We start from the raw sequence: 15714 nt of genomic DNA, 5'->3' as shown, positions 1-15714 counted from the left end.
AAACTTGGAACATCATAACAATGTATATACATACTTACTTGGCTGGGGAGATACCACGATCAAGAAGGTGTTTTTCCCAAGATGAGGCTCATTCATTGCACACCGAATAGGTTGACCTCTCTATTCATACCTTGAAACATTTTATGTCTTTACCTTGAAACATTTTATGTCTTTTCCTTATGTTTTACTTGTTGATTTTTATGCAGTAGGTAATAACTGTAGTTTCTTGTCCAAATGACATAGTAGACCTCTGTCATCGTTCAGGTCCACATTCTGTGCATAACTCTCCGTTCATAACCAAAAAGGAGATCTGATGTTGTCCTTTTCATTCTTTCCAAACAAATTGGTTATGGATCTGAGCCTTGGATCTGACTAGGCCACATACTTCAAACTTTGGATCCAACTCTTGACCTTCTCCCTCTACCCACAGTGCCTTAGTCCATTCGCAATACCTCAGATCTTATTTGCTGCCATTGTGCTCAAACATAGGGTCCTTCTGCCAAGCATTTTATCGATTTTCAACAAATTTTTTTGTAAGTGAAAATTTAGCTTTCTTATCTAAAATTTCCATCCATCACTTTTAAAACCTCCCTCTTAGTTTCTGGTTTCCTTTTTTTTCTGTGTTAGTAGTTTCTCGACTTAGTATATTCCTAATTTACCATAGTGAGTAAATATTTGCGTACTATAACCCTTCTGTCCTTCCTACCCTTTTTTACAGAGTAAGTTTTAATTACTGTTGCTGGTAATATTTTTCTTTCTGTAGTATTTTCTTTAAAAAAAGTCTTGTTTGTTTATGTTTCATCCTTTCCTCCTACTGTCATGGCTGACAAGTCAATAGGCTTTAAAAAATGAACTTCTTGTGGGCACTAAATCCCTAACTCAGATGCCCATAAGGAATGTGTATGTTGTCTTGGAGCAGCTCATCTTAACCACAAAGAAATGCCTCTTCTACTATGGTACCCAGAGATGTCAAAGAATACTCAGAGTAAAAAGTAAACCAGAAAATGTATTAGTCATTAAGCGTTTTCCTCTTAAAATAAGACTTCTTCAGATAACTCCCTAGCTGTTTTTGGAAATAGAAAGCTTAAATCCTCTTTTAAATCGTACTGCCATGTGCTAGTAGATTCTTGGGATTTTTTTAGGAAAAGTGGCTGAAATATTTTTTCTCCCCCCACCACTTTTTAGTGACTGTTGACATTAAGGATTTATTCTCCATTGTTCCTTACACTTTGGGGTTAGAATGGTGCGGAAATATTCTTACACTGTGTAAGGTTTTTGACCATCAATGACCTCAGTTTAGTTATGGAATGCTTGGATATGTTGCTGAGTGACAACTTTATGTATTATGAGGGGGAATCCTACAAACAGACCAGTGGGGTGGCTATGAGGGCTGGTTGCACCCCTGTGTTCACCAAAATAGTACTACTATATTGAGAGAAAGAATATGTTTTTAAATCCCCTTACTTTTCAGTCCATCGTCCTATACCTATAGTTTTTGGATGACATATTTCTCATTTGGAAAGGGGCTAAGGATGAATTAGATGAATTTATTAATTACATTACTTAAACTATGGAATTTCTGAAATTTACAAGTAACTAAGATGTGATGAAATTCATTTTTTGGACACCACACTTGTAAAAGACGTGGAGAAAAGGAACTTTAGACCAAAACTTTACAGAAAAGATAATTTTTCTAATTCTTATTTATATTACAGTAGTGACCATCCGACCCATCTGAAGAACAACATAGTAAAGGGGCAGATGGTCAGGGCAGCTTGTATGACATCTACTTATGATGATTTGGTAAGGGAACTGGATTATATTGAACTTTTGCTAGAACAATGATACCCAGGACCCTTGATCAGAGACCTCGAGTGAAGTGTTAAAAGGGTGGGGTACAAAATTTGTTCCTCTTTTGTCTGGTAATATATCCAGTTTGGATGTATTGGACCAACTAGAGTGCCGTGGGTCCAAGGATGAGGTTGGGGGGAGGCTGACATCAACTGTAATAAGTCCCTTATTTTGAAATGCAACAATGACATGTTCAGTATTCAGAAAAGTGTCACTAATATTCCGACCTGGATCCAAAACCTAGTACAGTATATACTCCAGTAGCTCACTCCCTAGAGTTCATGTTTGATCTGGTCTCCACTGAGCTCCATTTTCCCATTACGCAAACTCATAAAAAGCACTCTAGACCCCAGTCTGTTGCATCCTCCAGAAGTCTTTCTGAAGTGGAAGTGGATAGGAAGATGCAAAAGTTCCTCAGAGGTCGGCTCCAGATGGAGTAATTTCAGCTCCATCCCCTACTGGATCTGTGAGTCTTACGGACACAATTCACACAGTGCCATCTCCTTCTCTAATCCATCCTTCAGTTTCAGAGCCCCAGGATCCACAACAATGAGAATTCTGGAGTCTGATCTCAAGAGAATTACTTCCTCAACTCCGACAGCATCCATGACCGGTTCTGTTCCTATTCCTTAGGATTGGAATTGCTCCCGTAGCTGAAGCATCAGATCTGCGGGAACGGGATCTACTCTGATGTTATCGGATCCATCCCTGCTCCTTGGAGCCTCGGGGCTGGAAGCTGGGGTCTGGTTTATCCTTCAGGCACTGATCCAGGCAGAGTTGTGATTTACCTGTACTGGAATGCTCTGCTGTGGTGCTTATGGTCATGGCTTCTCTAGGTCCATCTGCCTTCGAGGTTGTGGAAAGCGCTTTTTCTCTTTCTAGCGATCCAGTTTCTCATCCCTTGGCATCAGACCTGTTCCACAGGGACAGCCAGTTCCAATGAGCTTCCAGTCAGTCCCCATAGAGCATCTTCCCCCTGTCTTCTGATACCTCCTCTGGACATCCCTCTGAGGAGATCCATCAGAAGAAGACGTGCAAGAGGAGGCACATAAATTCCCTGCTGGAATCTCTCACTGAAGATACAAATTTCGAGGAAGGGGAAAGGTCCCCCAGATCACCACCTGATGATAGGTTCATAGGATGATGCTAAACTATTGTCCTGGAGGCCATTATAAGCTTAGCCAAAAATTTTTACCCATGTTCCCTCAAAGTCAACACCTGTTTCCCCTGTCCAGCAGGGACACAAGTGGGATCCCAGGGGTGTATTTTCTGTTTCCCATACAGTTGTCCAGGTTCCTTTTAAAGAGGGCTAGAGAGGTACTCTGCTTGACATGGAGAGTGAGTCTATTCCATAAATGGGTAGTCTTTGGGACACAACTCTATCCCGCCAACAAATTCTGTTAATGTCACAGACCAGGTTAAGACATTGCTCGAGTAGGGTTTGTCTTACGGATATGCAGCAACTCCATCAAATCTGAGTTTAAGATGGCCTTGTATGCCAGTCAAGGTCACCTCTGAGTAGTTTGTATGAGACTGAGTAGAGGGACAGGGGTCTTAGCCTATCTGTATAGGATAGGTGTTTGAGACCCTGGATTTTCCTGGTCAGGAACCTCTGTGGTCTCTCCACTGCTGCATGTGCTTGGCAAGCTACATGCCGTAGGGGGCATTGTACTCGATAATGGGTCTGATGAGGGAGGAGTACAGGGATGTTATGACCTCTTTGTTCCTGGATGAAATACTCCTTATTTATGAGGCGGGCCATGTAGAAATCCTTCCATACAACGGAGGCAACGTGGTGGTGAAAAGTGAGGTTGCCATTAACTTGGGTGTCCAAGTCCCTCATGACTGATTGTGTGCTTAGTATGTTGTTATTAATGTGATGATTAGTGGGGATGCCATTTTCCCCAAAGGGGATAATGATGCATTTCTTGGCATTTAGTTTGAGGCCATGTTTCTGGCACCAGTCATTAGTTTGGGTAAGGCTCTCTTGGATGTTGTTCACATCACTAAGGGAATTTGACAGCAGTCATCTGCAAACTTGGTCAGCCACAGACCACTGGTTTTCGCTTGCACCTCAGAAAAGTATATCCCAAACAGTAGAGGCCCCAAGACCAGTACTTGGGGTACACCCCTCGTTACAGGTCTACTACTAGAGGTGGTTTTCCCTACTTTGACTGAGTGGGTTCTATCAGTGAGTCAGTTAGCTACCTATGTCATAACATATGGGTTGATGCCTAGCTGGGAGAGTTTTATCTATCATGCCCGAGTGGGGAATAGTGTCAAAGGCTTTGGCTAGGTCAAGGTAGGCGGAGTGCACCGTCTTTCCCTTGTCCATGGCTTTGGTGACTGTTTCGAAGAAGTTGACCAAGTTTAACAGGCATGATCTCCCTTTGACAAAAATCAAACTGTGTGTGGTCAAGTGTTTGGAGGTTGTCAGTGGTGTTGTTTATAAGGTCCTTGATAATGTGTTCCATGGCCTTGCAGATCAAGCTAGTTAGGCTGATGGGCTTATAATTGCCTGGGTCAGTGGACGCTTCACCTTTGTGTAGAAGGATGACAGTGGCTGTCCTCCATTCAGCTGGGATTAAGTCGGTGCTTAGGCTTTGGTTGAATAGGGTGTCTAGTGGAGCTAACAGCTCATGCCTGACCTGCTCCCTGATGATGAGGGGAGGGAGACAGGTACTGTGAATGTCCTGGTTTACTGATGGGAGGGGGGATGGGGAAAAGTTTTTACTGAACCTGTCTGGCAGCAGGTTGGCTGTATCTATGGCATTTATGTATGTGGTGTTACTGACCACCAGTTCAGAGCAGATTTTGGTGTTACCTTTGAGATTGCGGACATATGTGAAGAAGGCCTTTCCTTAGTGGATGTGGCCAATTTGGACTCGAAGTTAGCCTTACAGGATTTCACCAGTGACCTTATTTGCTTGTTCAGACAAAGGAGAGATTGCTTCCAATTTGGCATCTGCTCCTTTTTGTTCCTGGACAGCAATTCTTTCCTTTTATTATACACTTTGTTTATTGCTGCTGTACATCAGACAGGTTTACACTTCCTTAAGAAAGATGATTTGGTTCTGTCAGGCATTGCTGAGTTCATACAGCTATGTAGGTGCTCATATAATTTTTTGATGAAGGCTTGGACATTAGTGCTAGTTCCAGCTGAAGAGATGGTGGTTGTGAAGCTGCTTATACCTGCTCTGTGGAGATTGTTTTTTGTTTGACCCTGACATGGTGGGGGGAGGGGGGGTCAGGGGAGATGCCCTTTGGACTCACCACAGCCCCCCAGGGTGTTCACCAAATGCATGGCAGTGGTGACATCTTGCTTAAGACTGAAAGTATTTAGAGTGTTTCCATACCTAGATGACTGGCTCTTCACCACCCCCTCTATGCATCTCCTTCAACAATCCAGGGACTCTCTGCTCCAGATTTGTCACTTACTGGGAATAACAATTATGCCAAGTCAAATCTGACACCAGTACAGAGCCTGAAGTTTATTGGTGCACATTTGAACACAACAATGGAAATTGCATCTTTACCAACTCATCTCATAGACACAGTCAAATCTCAGGTTCATCAGATTCTATCCCATCTGTCTTCTCCAGCCAGATTCATTCTTCAAGCATTGGAGTCTATGGCAGCAGCAATAGCCCTACTTCCTTTAGCATGTTACTATATGCATGTTCAGTTGACTCTTAAGTGTTCCATGGTCTGTTCTTCGACAACCCCTGTTTTTTCCAGTCAAGCTTAAACCAATTTGCAACCGCCACATCCAGTGGTGGATCCAGTCAGATGAAATTTATCAAGAACGACCCTTTGTTTTACTACCCCCAGTGGTCACTGTGACTGTGGATGCCTTCTAATTGGAGTGGGGGGCCATTACTTGGGAAGGACAGTCCAAGATGTGATCCCCCAAAGAGACCAGTTTGCATTTCAGTGTCTTGGAGATGAGAGCAGTTCTATTAGCACTGCAGACTTTTCAAGATGTTCTTCCTCTAGGGACTGTTGTGATTCAGACTAACAAATATCTGTAATTTGATACATCAGCAAACAAAGGGGAACCAGGTCTTGCCTTGTTTGCTGGAAGGCTATGAGAGTGTAGCAATGGATGATCTCCACCAATGGCTTTCTACTTGCACCGCACATTCCAGGGGAAACCAACGTACAAGAGGGCAAACTCAGCAGGTCCATTCTGATGCCTCCCAAGTAGTCTCTCAAGCAATCAGTGGCTGGGGAAATTTTCTATCATGGGGCTAACTTTACTGTGATCTCTTTGAACCCCCCCCTCACAACAAGTGCAGCAGGTATTTTGCCTTGATCTCCCTCAGGGGAGTCACTGAGATGCTCTAGTTCATGTTTGGCATTCCAGTCTCCTACTTCCCTTGATCCCCAAATTCCTACAAAAAGCAATCTGGTTGAAGAGCTCAGTTACCCTCATTGCCTCCTGCTGGCCTCAGTAGATGTAATTCCCCTTCCTTTGGTCTCATCTTTGCTATCCTCCCTGAATACTGGAGACAACTCCAGATTTCCTTTCACACCCCTCCGGGATGAGTCATCCCAGTATGCCTGCCCTTAAACTAACCACATGTTTTTTCCAGTTCCAGTAATAGCCAGACAGCCCAGACTTTCTTCCCCTGTACATACCATTCCTTTATCCTTGCAAAAAGACTTCACCAAGGTTTGCAAGAGCAAATGGAAAAGATTTTCCTTTTGGGCATTGAGAAATAATGTTGACCCTTTTACTGCCCCAGTCTATGCTGTTCTTGGTTTTCTGGCTACTGTTTTCAATGAAGGAGCTAGATTTTCTGCAACAGTTGACAGACATTTAAATTTTTCATATAGGAGATAAAAAAATTATTCTTTAACTTCTTCCAAGGTATGTAAAGCTTTTCTGAAAGGCACTTTTCTCCTTAGACCCCCAATAAAGGATCATTTACCTCCCTGGGATATAACTGTGGTACTACAAGGTCTGACTCAAAAACCCTTTGAACCTTCAGCAAAAAATTATTTAAAATCCCTGTCATGGAAAACAGCCTTTTTAGTAGCTATCATTTCTGCAAAAAGAATTTCTGAACTCCAGGCTGTTTTCTCAGAGACTCCCTACATTATTTTCCATAAAGACAGGGTAACTTTATGAACAAACCCTTCTTTTTTACCTAAAGTGGCTTCTGAATCTAACATTAACCAACCCATTCATTTACCAGTTTTCTTCCAAATGTTTCAAACAAAGGAGAATACATACCACATCTCCTAGATGTGCACAGACAGTTACATTTTTATCTACACAGAACAAAACAAATTAGAAAATCAGATCAGCTGTTTATATCCTTCTCATCAAATTGACATAGCTATTCATTTTTTAAAGTTACATTGGTGAAATGGATTAGTGATTGCATTTCTTGGATCTGTTCTCAACAAGGCATTTCGCTACCAAGACCGGCTAAAGCCCACTCAACTAGATCCATGGCCACTTCATCTGCTTTTTGGTCATGAAATTCTATTGATGATATTTTCGCAGCATCCACATGGTCCACTGCTCAGACCTTTGTTACTCATTACAAATTGGATCTAATATCCAGAAGCAGAGCTGCCTTTGGCTCAGCAGTTCACCGGAATATCCTTCCATGAGGGTCACCCAAGATTAATGTGGCTGGGGACTCTGCCCCATTCATTGAGGTGGAATGAAAAGGACAATATCAGATTTAAAAATTATGTACTCACCTTAACTAGGCATCTGTGTTGTCCATTTTCATTCTTCAATCCCTCGCCATTCCCCTTCGTATAATCTTCTGGAGGAAAATATTGGATTTTTATTGCAACTTTTAGTTACGGGTTTGAGCCCTATTCTTTGAGCTATTCCCTTTCTTTATCTAATTAATTGGGATTTTATGCCAACAAACTCGATCTGAGATATTGAGAATGGACTAGGGCACTATGGGCAGACGGAGGAGGGTAAGAGTTGGATCCAAAGTCTGAAGTATGTGGCAGAGTTGCATCTGAGAATTGACTCCGTAACCCATTCATTCAGGAAGAATGAAATTAGATAAAACAGATGCCTAGTTATGGTGTACACAACTTTTAATTTCATGAGGCAGCACAGTGGTGCAGCAGTTAGTATTATCACCTCACAGCAAGAGGTTCTCCAATTCGATTCTCTGCTGTGGTGCCTTCTGTGTGGAGTTTGTATGTCTTCCCTGCGTTTGTGTCTGTTTCCTACAGATGGTCCGGTTTTCTTCCACATTCCAAAGCCATGCACCCGGAGAGCTTCTCCCTAGGCCTCCACTAAAAATGGGCTCTATCCCAGTCAGTCTTTCCTGGTAAGTAAATGTTAAATAAATGAACTGTAGACCATTTTTTAATTTTAGTAATTCGGTAGATTAGTGTATGTGCTTGTGTGTGTTATATGATCTATCTTTGCACACATTTCATAGTGTGCTGAAATGCTGGTGTTTTTCTTTGGGGTGCAGTCAAATTATGTAACAATCCAAGTTCATTAGTTCAGCTATTACATAATGTATAACAGTTGTGTAAGCACAGTCTACAAATATCTTTTTGAGTGCTATCACTGTTCCCCTTTCATTAAACTCCTTTCCATAATCTTTTGTGATGCATTCTGTATGCGTGCTTAAACTATTATTTTAATGTCCAGTCATTTTAGCAATCTTTCTTTCTCGTACATCTGTTCTTTAGTGGTCCATTTTCTTAACCAAAATATTTAGTACGTACATGGTGGCAATGACTATATCAGTGTAATCAAAGACATATGGGGCCTGATTCCAAAATATTTGCTGTCATTATTAAGTGATCACTTACACTGAGAACAGGTCTTTTAGAATCTGGTCCCTGGTGAAAGAATGTTTATAGATCTGCCTTGTGCTAAAGTAAGTCACTTACACTAAGAGCAAGTCTTTCAAAGTCAGGGCAGACTTACACTTAGAGCAACTCTTTTGGAACCTGGCCCATTGTTTCTTTATTATGTCCATACACCTCCTTTCAACATCTCACTTGCATGTTTTTATTTTATTACCTTTAACACACTGGATGTTACAGTTTATGAAATTTGCTGTAACCCCTCTACTGGTTCCAGAAATACTAAACCTTCTTTACTGCAAGGTAAGTGCATTATATTTCTCTTAAATGGCTTTAATCTATTGCTTTAAATAATTTCCCCAGTTTGTTTTTCATTAATTTGACCTTCTCTAATTCACTAAGTTTATTCTACATTTTACTCCTCGCCAGGTCAGGTAACTGTTAGTTTTATTTTCCTTTTATCCAGTCATCTGTTTGTTCCTGTCATCCTGTTCTTAATTTTTCTGCTTTCTTAAGCTCTAACCAGATGTTCAGTGTGCATGTAGTTGCAGTTTATAATGCAGGTGGTGGAAGCTGTAGTATCAGAATACTGACCGTTCATAATGCAGACATGGATAGTTGGTTAGAGTAAGGGTTAAGTAATTGTATTATTTTTATTTAATATTGTTCTTATTTGTTCACCCAGGAGATTGTGTTTGCGTCTCTGAACATGTCCTTGTTTAGTGGTGCTGTTACAGAAAGTTTTTTTTCCAAGCTAGGTGTCAAGATAAGGGTTTACCTCCTTATACCACCTTAGTGATACATGCTAACACTAAATCTGCATCTAACCTTAGAAAACCCATTTCTGTAACTCTACCACTATTTAGACTAAATGTGCTTTATGGTATTGTTGGGGCTTCTTTTTAATTCTGTTTATTTTTAGTTTAACCTGATTGCAAAAGTAGGCTGATTTTAGTGTTTAATGTGAGATTTGGATGTTTTTTTGTGAGTTTTCCATATTGATCTGTCATTATGAACTGTTGGTGTTTTAAGTGTCTGATTTTACGTTAATCTTATGTGTATGTATATATCTGTAGATATATATAGATATTTTAATATGTTTTAATGTCTTGTCTGTGAAAAATGTGGAATATGTATTTTAATGTGTGTAAACTGAAACTTGCATCTTTGAGATTCTTATAATAGGTAGTTAATTATATTACATAGTGTAATGGAAAACTTATTGCCTATAATGTTGACTATAACACTGTAGCCTGAAAACAGAAAATCAAGGAGTTAGTCCCTCAAGTGGAGGAATCATCATGAATAGAGCAGGGGCTCTTCTCAAAGATTCCTAATTCCTGGAGTTGGCTAGCCCATTCAAGTCCTATGCTGGATGTGGCCTGAAAAGCTTGTGTAAAGCTGGACTGAAGGTTTAGCAAAGAGCTGCAGCTATGAACTGCAACCTACAATGTGGTTGCGGGAAGGACTGTGTGGGACTGAGGATCTATGGAACAAAATTAAAGTTACCTCTGAAGACTGAAAAGTGGAATCTAAGCTTACTGTGTAAGTACCTTTAAGACTAACTGCAAAAAGCCAGACTGAGCAGTTTTCATTTCGTCTTTAAAAGTATGTATGTATATTTATGTATGTCTGCGTCCAGTGTGGTTAAAGAATTGACAGTATATTTTATATTGTTTGAATATCTGCACAAATACTTACCATAAGAATCACTGGCACAGGAAATATGCATGTAAAACTTTTGCCCCAAGGGCACAGATGCCCTCATTTGGCAAGTCCTTTTGATTTTTCTCACATTTTTCTAGTCCTTGAGATATCACTGATAATTTTGAATCATTAGGCTCGCTGTTTGTTTTCTTTCTTCTGCACCCTTCTGTTTTGGAGATGAAGTTTCAGAATTTAATCTTAGGTCTTTAAAGAGGGGTTCCGTTAGCTCCACTGGGGAATCTCCCATAGCATTACCAGGATGGGATGAAAATACTTCTAACGTTTCCGTCTAAAGGCCATACATTTCATCATGCAAGTGCCCCTTTCATGGTGCACACAAATGCTAGTGTTTTCAGTACAAACTCATTTCCATCTCAGAAGTGAGACTTGCAACCCTGTGATCCAATAGTTTGTTTTTTAGAGCTTATATCACATTGAGGTCTGTCACTGAGGGCTGGTCTAGACATTTCTGATCTTCATATTATTGTCCTGAGATTTGACTGAGGCTGTATTGTTCTTTTTCCTACAAGTCTTTGTTACAAGTAGTTACATTTCTATAGGAATACACTTGGCAAGAGGTTGGATAGTGGTGACTGTTTTTGTTAAATGCCTTTATAGCCAGGATTCATGCTGTATGGCTGTATATCATGATCCAGTGTTCTGTTTTAGACCATTTCACCTGTAGGTTGTCATATCCGACCTCGGCACTGACTAGGAAGTCTTTGGGGATCTGACTCCTCCCCTACCCGTAATCCCTTACAGTCCACCTCAACACCTCAGATCTTGTTTGCCGTGGTAGATTTCTGACGCATCTTTGAGGGGTGTGTTACATGTTGGCTTATTTAAGTCAACAAATCCTTTTGTTCTCCTCCCTTGTAGAGTTGAGTGATTTTTCTAAAGTAGAGGTACTCATTTTAGTATAGTTCTGTGCTGATAATCGTATTGCATTGTTATTGTATTAAGATCTTCACTCAAGTAAGATCTAGTATGTCCGTATTAAGATCCTCATTTGCATAAGGTCCAATATGTCCAAGACCCAAGGCTTCAAAAAATATTCAGAGTGCTGCCACAAACTGCCTCTACTAGACCCCCATCAGAAATACGTTTACTGCCTGGGGCAGAGCATTTTCAGATCCCTTGTTAGGCTTGCTGCTCGTTCAACTCTATGGCTCTTCAGCACAGAAAAAAAAAACAGATTGTCAAGAGACTTGTGCCTGCACAAGCCATCTCCCTCCACTTCCATTTCACCAGCAGCTAAGGAAAAGGTTAGAGTACCCGACAAGGCTAAATCAAAGGAGAAATCCAAGGATAAAGATATCAGTACTGGCAGAACAGAAAAGACATGCATCTGGAGCATTTCTCCCTGAGTCTCTGCTGAAAATTGGCTCATTCCAAGTCGGACTTCCCTGGTAAACAAATGTTAAATAAATAAATTAAAAGACTACCAGATCTGAATACTACTCCAGAATCAGATCTGAAGATTTCTCCGTGATCGGATCTGTCAGCCTCTTGAATCCATTCACCTCCTGATCAACACCAGTTCCAACTGGAACTGGTGAGTCCTAGGCTATAATCGACAATATTATAAGACAAGAAATCTTCCAGACCTTCATCTTTAGCTTTATCAGTCCAGTCCTGCTGGAGTCTGTTTAGAACAAGATGTCAGCAGGGTGATGAAGAGATTTCTGAGAGCTCAGATTCATCTCAGAGGTCTGTCAGTACCGTCACTTTTGAACGTACCAAATATGGTGGCAACCACCTGTCCATTACCAATTCTGACACCAGTCCGACCTTCAGATCCAGTTGCTTCAGTGCTGATCTGTCCCGAGATAAATGGGTTGGGACCCAATAACATTCTCTACTTCAACCCCAACTAGAGCCCTTCCTCTGTTGGCTCTAATGCACTTGGAGCCGACAGAGTCTTGAGATCAATTCAGAGATGTGAAGTGGGAGGAGGTATTGACAGCAGGACACTTGGAGCTGTCCCTGCCTCTCAGAGCCTTGGCGCTTGATAGTTCAGCACTGAAATCCGCTTTAGAGGGGGTACCCTTCAGAGTCTAATTCCAAGGGGTTCTTTGGAACTGATAAGAGTCTTTGGTTTTTGAGGCTTTTCAGACCATCATTTCTTCTCCAAGGGATAAGCTACCTTCACCCAGACTGGCCCCACCCGAGCTGTGTACTGAAATTGGCTCTCTCCTTCATCACTCTGTTAGACAGTTTCATTCGGAACCAGGACCCCGGAATGCTTATGTAATAAGCTTCTTGTCTGATTCAGAACCCTCTGGTATTTCCACAAAGCAGGTTCACCTTGATCAGATGTGTAACCAGAAACACCAAGACTCGTCTCTGGAGTTCCTGACTGACACAGACTTTGATGAAGGAGAAGGATCCCCAAAATCCATACCTGAAGATGTCACCTTTGGTGAAATTCTGGAATTGATGAAACAGAAAGGGAGATAATCCACCATTGATCCTTAGGTTCATAGGTAAGTACTAGGCTGTCTGCCCAAGGGCATTTGTAAGCCTAGCCAGAATGTGTTGGCTTTTGCCACCCCCTTAGATTAGTTCCCTGTGCCTCTGTCCAGCAGAGCCATTAGTTCCCTGCGCCACTGTCTAGCAGAGCCACTGCAGTGATCCCCGGGGTACAATTTCTGTTTCCCATCCACCCGTCAAGGTTTCTCTTGAAGAGTGTTAGTGAGAGGCTCTGCCTGATGTATATTGGAATCCTGTTCCAAAGCATGGGGAGTCTCTGGGACAGGAATCTATCCCTCCAGCATGTCCTATTTATCTTTGTGGTGAGGGTTTTATCTCTAGAGCGTGTGGCTCTCTGGGACTTGTTTTTTTTTTAGGTGGGGCATGTCCATCAAATCCGGGTTGGACATGGCCTTGTATGTCAGGCAGAGATCACCTCTGGGTAAGCAGTATGCAATCGAGTACAGCTGGAGTTTCTTGAGTTGGGCTGCATAGGACATCTGTTTCAGGCCAGTAATCTTCTTGATGAGGTACTTTTGTGGTCTTTCCAGCTGTTGCAGGTGTCTTGTAAGTTACATCCCAAATGGGGCGTCGTATTCTATGATGGGTCTAATGAGTGATGAGTAGAGAGGCACAATAACCTCTTTTGTTCTAGATGAGAACCCCTTTGTGATCAGGTGGGCCACATAGAAGGATTTTCTAACCACCTTGGCAGTATGATTATCAAAGGAGAGATTACTATCTACTTGGGTCCCCAGATCCCTTATTACATTTTCTGTATTTAGGGGGCTACCACCTATGTGGTAGTTCGCGGGTACTTTATTTTTTCCAAAGGGGATAACTGTGCACTTTTTGGCATTTAGCTTGAGGCCATGATTTTGACACCAGGTATCCGTCTCAGGGAGACCGTTCTGGAGGGTGTCTGTATCAGCCGGAGAATCAGTTATGGCCCCTAGTTTGCAGTCGTCTGTGAACTTGGTCAGCCATAGTCCTCCTATGCTTGCCTGTACCTCTGAGAAGTATATATCGAACAGGAGGGGTCCTAGGACTGAGCCCTGGGGGATGCCACTTGTAACCGGTTTAGAGTCGGACGTAGAGCCTGCAACTCTCACCATGTGGGTTCTATCCATGAGCCAGTTGGCAACCCATCTCGTGACATGTAGGGGTTTATGTTCAAGCTGGTGAGCTTGTCTATAATACTAGAATGGTGAACGGTGTCAAAAGCCTTTGCGAGGTCTAGGTAGGCTGTGTGGACCTCCTTTCCCTCTTCTAATCCCTTGGTAACTGTCTCAAAGAAGTCCACCAAGTTTAGGAGGCATGATCTGCCCTTAACAAAGTCAAACTGGGTAGGTTCCAAGGTTTGGAGGCTCCCAATATCTCTGTTAATGAGTTCCGTGATGATGCGCTCCATAGCCTTGCAGACCAGGCTAGTCAGGCTTATAAGGTGATAGTTCCTGGGGTTCATTGTGGCTCCACCTTTGTGGAGCAGGATCGTAGCCTGTAGAGTGGCTGAGTTTGAACAGTGTGTTTAGGTGAGGGGTTAGTTCATTTTGGAGCTCTTGTAAGACACAGCCTGGGACACCATCCGGTCCCATTGAAGCTGTGTTTTTGGCTTTCGATAGGGCTGTTTTAACCTGTGTGTCAGTGATTGACTGGCCCTACATTCTTCTGGTATGGTTATGGGCCATTTAGGGGGTGAGGGGGGGGTGAAGTTTGCACTAAACCTGTCTGCCAGAATGTTGGCAATATCAGTCGGTTCAATGTATTTTGTGCCATTCTGCACTAACTCGTTGCAGATCTGAGAGTTTCCACTTAGGTTCTTGACATAGCTAAAGACTGCTTTGTGGTTATCTTTGGAGTCATTGGCAATTTTTCTTTCAAAACTAGCCTTGGATGATTTAATGAGGGATCGTAGTTTCGTGCTGATACTGATCAGGGATGTTTTTCCTTCTTGGGATTTTACTTTTTAGCTTGTTTTTGGCAGGGGGTCCACCAGACTGGTTTCCTTTTCTTGGAGGAGTGAGTCTTGGTTTTACTTGGGATAGCACGATCCATGCATTCCTGCAGATGCTCATAGAGTGCCTTTGTAAAGGTTTCAGCAGCTTGGACAGCATTGTCCTTTAGTATGGGGGCTGTGAACCTTTCCACCTTGGTCTTAAGTAATGTGAAGTTTGCTTTTGAAATGTTTTTCATGGTGGTTTCCTTGATTGGGGGTGGGTGCAGAATGTGGATATCCAGAGTGATTAGTCTATGGTCTGATCTAACCAGCGAGGGGTTGACCTCCGGTGTGGAACACCGGTCGCCCATGTTGGTGATGACCATGTTCAATATGTTGTTCCCTCTGGTGGGTGTGTTGACCAGTTGATCCAGGGCATTTGAGTTTATAAATTCTAGGAAGGGTTGGGCAAGGGAGATAGTACTTGAGTAGTTCTCCCAGTTTATGTTTGGGTAATTGAAATCACCCAGTATTAGGGTGTTTGGTAGGGCCTTCATATTTCCCAGTGTCTCCAGAAATGTGGAGTGGGGGTCCTTGGGTCATGGTGGGTGATCTGTAGCAAGCTACAATTTGGATTGCAGTTTCGCCCGTTGTTAGTTGCACATGGATGATCTCTGATGCATTGTGCTGCGCCACTAACCTGGAGGTTCATAGATTAGTACTAAGCTAACTGCCCTTGCAAGCCACCTTGTGTTTGTAAGGCAAACACCTTAACCATTACTCCACCCTCCCAACCCCTGTTGGTATCCTTGAAATATGGATACACCCACGCTTTTTGTGTTTCGGTCTTGGTTCTGTGGCCGAAAGGTATGGTATGAGTTATAGCCTAGTAGTGCTGGGGTGCTCTCAGGAGCCTTAAACCAGGTTTCTGTTACTGCACA

The 15714-nt window shown here is 42.3% G+C and overlaps 1 protein-coding gene and 1 pseudogene across 2 annotated transcripts in view; both read left to right on the top strand.

The window, feature by feature from the left end:
- The window catches only part of TMEM131 (transmembrane protein 131), a 3850119-nt gene that overhangs the window by 2603909 nt on the left and 1230496 nt on the right, over positions 1–15714 (top strand). The gene's annotated exons all lie outside the window — the stretch shown is intronic.
- LOC122802978 lies at positions 31–153 on the top strand (annotated as a pseudogene).

Source organism: Protopterus annectens, chromosome 5.part0, assembly GCF_019279795.1.
Source record: "Protopterus annectens isolate FY-2018-M chromosome 5.part0, PAN1.0, whole genome shotgun sequence".
NCBI lineage: Eukaryota > Metazoa > Chordata > Ceratodontiformes > Protopteridae > Protopterus > Protopterus annectens.
This window is presented reverse-complemented; position numbering and strand designations above follow the sequence as displayed.